Source organism: Callithrix jacchus, chromosome 5 (genome assembly GCF_049354715.1).
Source record: "Callithrix jacchus isolate 240 chromosome 5, calJac240_pri, whole genome shotgun sequence".
NCBI lineage: Eukaryota > Metazoa > Chordata > Mammalia > Primates > Cebidae > Callithrix > Callithrix jacchus.
This window is the reverse complement of record NC_133506.1, coordinates 74015443-74021442: the sequence shown is the minus strand read 5'-3', so window position 1 is coordinate 74021442 and position 6000 is coordinate 74015443. Positions and strand designations below refer to the sequence as shown.

General features: G+C 47.0%; 1 pseudogene; it reads left to right on the top strand.

Annotated features, from left to right (window-relative positions):
* Positions 1-1168: 1168 nt before the first annotated feature.
* On the top strand, positions 1169-2490 carry LOC100389275 (glyceraldehyde-3-phosphate dehydrogenase pseudogene; annotated as a pseudogene).
* Positions 2491-6000: the final 3510 nt, after the last annotated feature.

Genomic DNA, 6000 nt, shown 5'->3' with positions numbered 1-6000 from the left:
TTCACCTAAGGTCAGGAGTTTGTGACCAGCCTGGCCAACATGGTGAAACCTTGTCTCTACTAAAAATGCAAAAAATTAGCTGGGCATGATGGTGGGCACCTGTAATCCCAGCTACTTGGGAGGCTGAGGCAGAAGAATTGCTTGAACCTGGGAGGCAAAGGTTGTAGTGAGCCGAAATCATGCCATTGCACTCCAGCCTGGGTGACAGAGCAAGACTCTGTTAGAGAGAGAGAGAGAGAGAGAGAGAGAAAGAGAGAGAGAAGAAAAGAAGGATGGAGGTGAAGTTCTACCTTCAGGATGTCAGCATGAGAAGTTCTGTTGACCACTTCCCAGTAAAACAAGCATAAGTGGAAAAAATTATATTAAAAATCATTTAGGGGTCAGGTGCTGTGGCTCATGCTTGTAATCCCAGCACTTTGGGAAGCCAAGGTGGGTGGATCATGAGGTCAGGAGTTTGAGATCAGTATGGATAATATGGTGAAACCCTGTCTCTACTAAAAATACAAAAATTAGCCTGGCATGGTGGCATGTGCCTGTAGTCCCGGCTACTCGGGAGGCTGAGGCAGAAGAATCGCTTGAGCCCAGGAGGCAGAGGTGCCAGTGAGCTGAGATTGCACCACTGCACTCCATCCTGGGTGACAGAGCGAGACTCCATCTCAAAAAAAAAAAAAAAAAAAATCATTTAGGGTGGGAGTGATGGCCCACGCATGTAATGTAATCCCAGGACTTTGGGAGACCAAGGAGGGCGGATTGCTTGAGCACAGTTCAATCCCAGCCGAGCAACATGACAAAATCCTGTCTCTACAACAAATACAAAAATTAGCTAGGCACGGTGATGCATACCTGTGGTCCCAGCTACTTGGGAGGTTGGGAGGTAGAGGTTGCAGTGAATCAAGATTGCACCATCGGACTCTAGACTGGGCAGCAGAGTGAGACCTTGTCTCAAAAAAAGAAATTAAAAAATCATTTAAAGTAATTGTCCTAAGAGGTTACTGCAAATGAAGAAACATTTATTTAAGAAAACTGAATAAAGGCCAGGTGTGATGACTCACACTTGTAATCCCAGCACTTTGGGAGGCTGAGGCAGGTGGATCACCTGAGGTCAGGAGCTCGAGACCAGCCTGACCAACATGGTGAAATCCCATCTCTACTAAAAATACAAAAAATTGGCTCTCTGCTCCTCCTGTTCGACAGGCAGCCGCATCTTGTCTCCCATCGCCAGCCCCATCCCTGAGACACCATGGGGAAGGTGAGGGTCGGAGTCAACGGATTTGGTCGTATTGGGCGCCTGGTCACCAGGGCCGCTTTAAACTCTGGTAAAGTGGATATCATCGCCATCAATGATCCCTTCATTGACCTCAACTACATGGTCTACATGTTCCAGTATAATTCTACCCATGGCAAATTCCATGGCACTGTCAAGGCTGAGAACGGGAAGCTTGTCATCAATGGAAATCCCATCACCATCTTCCAGGAGATCCCTCCAAAATCAAGTGGGGCGATGCTGGCGCTGAGTACATGGTGGAGTCCACTGGTGTATTCACCACCGTGGAGAAGGCTGGGGCTAACTTGCAGGGGGGAGCCAAAAGGGTCATCATATCTGCCCCCTCTGCTGATGTTCCCATGTTCGTGATGGGTGTGAACCACGAGAAGTATGACAACAGCCTCAAGATCGTCAGCAATGCCTCCTGCACCATCAACTTCTTAGTGCCCCTGGCCAAGGTCAACCATGACAACTTTGGTATCATGGAAGGACTCATGACCACCATCCACGCCATCACTGCCACCCAGAAGACTGTGGATGGCCCCTCTGGGAAACTGTGGTATGATGACCGTGGGGCTCTCCAGAACATCATTCCTGCCTCTACTGGCACTGCCAAGGCCGTGGGCAAGGTCATCCCTGAGCTGAACGGGAAGCTCACTGGCATGGCGTTCTGTGTCCCCACTGCCAACGTGTCAGTGGTGGACCTGACCTGCCATCTAGAAAAACCTGCCAAATATGATGACATCAAGAAGGTGGTGAAGCAGGCGTCAGAGGGCCCCCCTCAAGGGCATCCTGGGCTACACTGAGCACCAGGTGGTGTCCTCTGACTTCAACAGTGCCACCCATTCTTCCACCTTTGATGCTGGGGCTGGCACTGCCCTCAACGACCACTTCGTCAAGCTCATTCCCTGGTATGACAATGAATTTGGCTACAGCAACAGGGTGGTGGACCTCATGTCCCACATGGCCTCCAAGGAGTAAGACCCCTGAACCACCAGCCCCAGCGAGAGCATGAGAGGAAGAGAGGCCCTCACTGCTGGGGAGTCCTGCCACACTGAGTCCCCCACCACATTGAATTGCCCCTCCTCACAGTTTCCATGCAGACCCCTTGAAGAGGGAGGGTCCTAGGGAGCCCCACCTTGTTGTGTACCATCAATAAAGTCCCCTGTGCTCAGCCAAAATATATATTCAAAAAATTAGCTGGGCGTGGTGGTGCGTGCCTATAATCCCAGCTACTTGGGTGGCTGAAGCAGGAGAATCACTTGAACCCAGGAGGTGGTTACAGTGAATTGAGATCGCACCAGTACACTCCAGCCTGGGCAACAAGAATGAAAGCCTGTCTCAATTTAAAAAAAAGGAAAAGAAAACTGAATAAAACCTGTTAAGAACAGCAAGAGTCTGGAACTTGCACCATAAGCTGTTCCCTATCTACACCCCACACTCCCCTACTCTCTGTCTGATGGACGCTACAGTCTGCACAGGTGTGAGCCAAGAGAGGACTGCTTCTCCCCTCACCTCTCCAAACAGGGGATGCAGTGAACAGAGGCTTCATCCCACCTATAGTGGGCCAAGAATACTGGAACGCTGATTGTCCTCGCCCCAGCTCACTCATAGGGCAGAGGCTCTGCATCAAGGAAAGGCAAGGCGAGAAGATCGTGGCTACCACGCCTGCCCAACATCCAGTAGTGGCTCAGAAGTTTTGCCTAGGCAGAGAGGGAGTCCATAGGAACATGAAGATCTGACAGTGTCTACAAGACAGCTACAAACAAACTGACTTTATTTGAAATAGAGTGGAGGGAATATCAAGTCTCCTGATGCATGCTAACATAATGGAGATTTTGTTACACGAGGAAATAAGAGAAGGCTGGTACAACTGACCTTGAACAACATGGATTTGAACTGCACAAGTCCACTTATATGTGGATTTTCTTCTACCTCTGCCACCCCAAGACAGCAAGACCAACCTATCTTCTTCATCTCCTTCCTCCCCAGCCTACTCAATGTGAAGACATAGATGAAGACCTTTGTGATGATCGTCCACTTGATAAATAGTAAATATATTTTCACTTTTTTTTTTTTTTTTTCGGTTTGAGACAGAGTCTTGCTCTGTTGCCCAGGCTGGAGTGCAATGGTGTGATCTTGGCTCACTGCAACCTCCACCTCCAGGATTCAACTGATTCTCCTGCCTCAGACTCCTGAGGACAATTAGGGTCCCATTAACATACTAAACACACACTCGTCAGTGCTGGGACAGTTCCAAGAACACCCATATTTGGTGTAAAAATGGATAGCACCATATTTCTGAGAAATCTCCACTTTTTTTGGCTAATTTTTGTATTTTTAGTAGAGATGGGGTTTCACCATGTTGGCCAGCCTGGCCTTGAACTCCTGACCTCAGGTGATCTGCCCACCTCAGCTTCCCAAAGTGCGGGGATTACAGGTGTGAGCCACCGCAGCCAGCATATTTTCACTTTCTTATGATACCAGTGGGCTGGAGGAGATCCCCAAATGCTGGTGGGAACTCCATCTCAGCCAGTGTCCAGGCTCTTGACATTGTTGAATTCAAGGATGGGTCAGAAAATAGTGAGAGTGCGGAGAGGTACACGCTCAGGAAAGGGGAATACAGGCAGACTCAACACAGAGCCCTGAGGAGCCGGGTTTGGGGCTGCTGCCTTTATGTATTTCTTTAACCAAGGGGTGAAGAAATTCATGAAAATTTGAAATTCATGAAAATTTCAAAAAAAGGTGGAGGTTTATCAGAAATGTGGTGCTATCCATTTTTACACCAAATATGGGTGTTCTTGGAACTGTCCCAGCAGTGGTGGGTGTGTGTTTAGTATGGGTTTTTTTTTCCTTGTTCTCACCCAATACACTTAGAATGTTTAGTATGCTAATGTGCATATGATGAGGTCTTAGGTGAAACCTAGGTTGAACCCTGCACCATGTTGGGTCCAGTCTCTCTTAGCCAGCTTGGTCAACACCCTGTTTTTTAGGGTCTTATCAGCCCATAGGCTCTAGTCATGTGAAATTGCTGCCTGGAATTTTTATTCTCCTGTAACCACCTTGTATTATTCCTGTCTCAGTTACTTTTTTCTTTTTGTAATTATACATACACACACACACCTGCACACACATGCACACACGCACACACACACACATATATGTTATATATGTGTCTGTTTGCTTGTTTATTTTAAGAGACAGGGTCTCACTATGTTACCAAAGCTGGCCTCAAACTTCTGGGCTCAAGCAATCCTCCTGCCTTGGCCTCTTGAGTAGCTGGGATTCTAAGCACATGTTGGTCCCAAATCAAACTGAGAGTTGGGCTGCTGTTTCTCGTGGCCCAATAATGCAATGCAGATGATCTGGGGAGGAAGAGAGTTTTTATTTCTGCAATCGGTTGTAGGGAGAGGGCCTGGAAATTATTGCCAGGCCAACTAAAAATTCCAGTTTTCCAGAGCTTATATGCCTCTGAGCTATATGTGTATGTGTAAGTGTGCATTCATCTAAAGACATACATGATTAACTTCTTTGGTTTTTCCATTTTGTTTTTTTTTTTTTGAGACAGAGTTTTTCTCTGCTGCCCAGGCTGGAGCACAGTAGCACAATCTCTGCTCACTGCAAACTCCACCTCCCAGTTCAAGCAATTCTCCTGTCTCAGCCTCCTGAGTAGCTGGGACTACAGGCATCCCCGGCTAATTTTTTTGTATTTTCAGTAGAGACGGGGTTTCACTATGTTGGTCAGGCTGGTCTAGAACTTCTGACCTCAAGTGATCTGCCCACCTCAGCCTCCCAAAGTGCTGGGATTACAGGCATGAGCCACTGCGCCCAGCTGGTTAACTTCTTTTAATCTGTAACTAAGGTCCGAGTCCTGAAGGCTTTCCTCTGGAGCCTCAGCAAATTTACTTAATCTAAATGTGTCCAGGTGCTGGGGTGATTACCCTTATCTTGTTTCCTGCTAAATCATGAAGGTTTGGGGAGTTCCTTCAGACCCCCAATAAACTTGTTTGTGGAGGCCTGGGGAGTTTCTTCAGACCCACAGTAAAATTTATTTAATCTTAAATGGGTCCTGTTAAGAATTCCTTTGTTATTTTGTCATGATTTAAGGCCCAGGAAAGGCCCAGGCAAAACTCTTGGTGGGCTTTTGTTACATTCCAGTCTTCGTATAATGGCACCGGCTTTTAATATTTAACTTAACCACTCAGTCAGTACGAAACAGTTGTTATGGAGGCCTGTGTTCGTGAGATCTGGCCTGCCATGGTACCACCACGCCCAGCCCTTATGACTTTACCTGTCACCCAGGCTGGTACATGGTGGCAACATCATATCCTACTGTAGCCTTGAATTCCTGGACTTAAGTGGTCCTCCTGCCTCAGCCTCCAGAGTAGGTGGGACTACAGGTGCATGCTACCATGCCTGGTAAATTTTTAAATTATTTGTAGAGACAGGGTCTTGCTATGTTGCCTAGGCTGGTCTCTAACCCCTGGGTTTGAGTGATCCTCCCACCTTGACCTCCCAAAATGTTGAGATTACAGGCATAAGCCACCATGCCCACCCCATTATTTTCTTAATAGCCTTTTCTTTTCTCTAGCTTACTTAATTTTAAGAACATAGTATATATATATCATAAAAAACACGTGTCAGTGTACTGTATGATTGGTAAGTCAATAGGAAGCTATTAGTAGTTAAGTTTTTGGGGAGTCAAAAAAGTTTTTTCTTTTTCTTGCTTTTTTTTG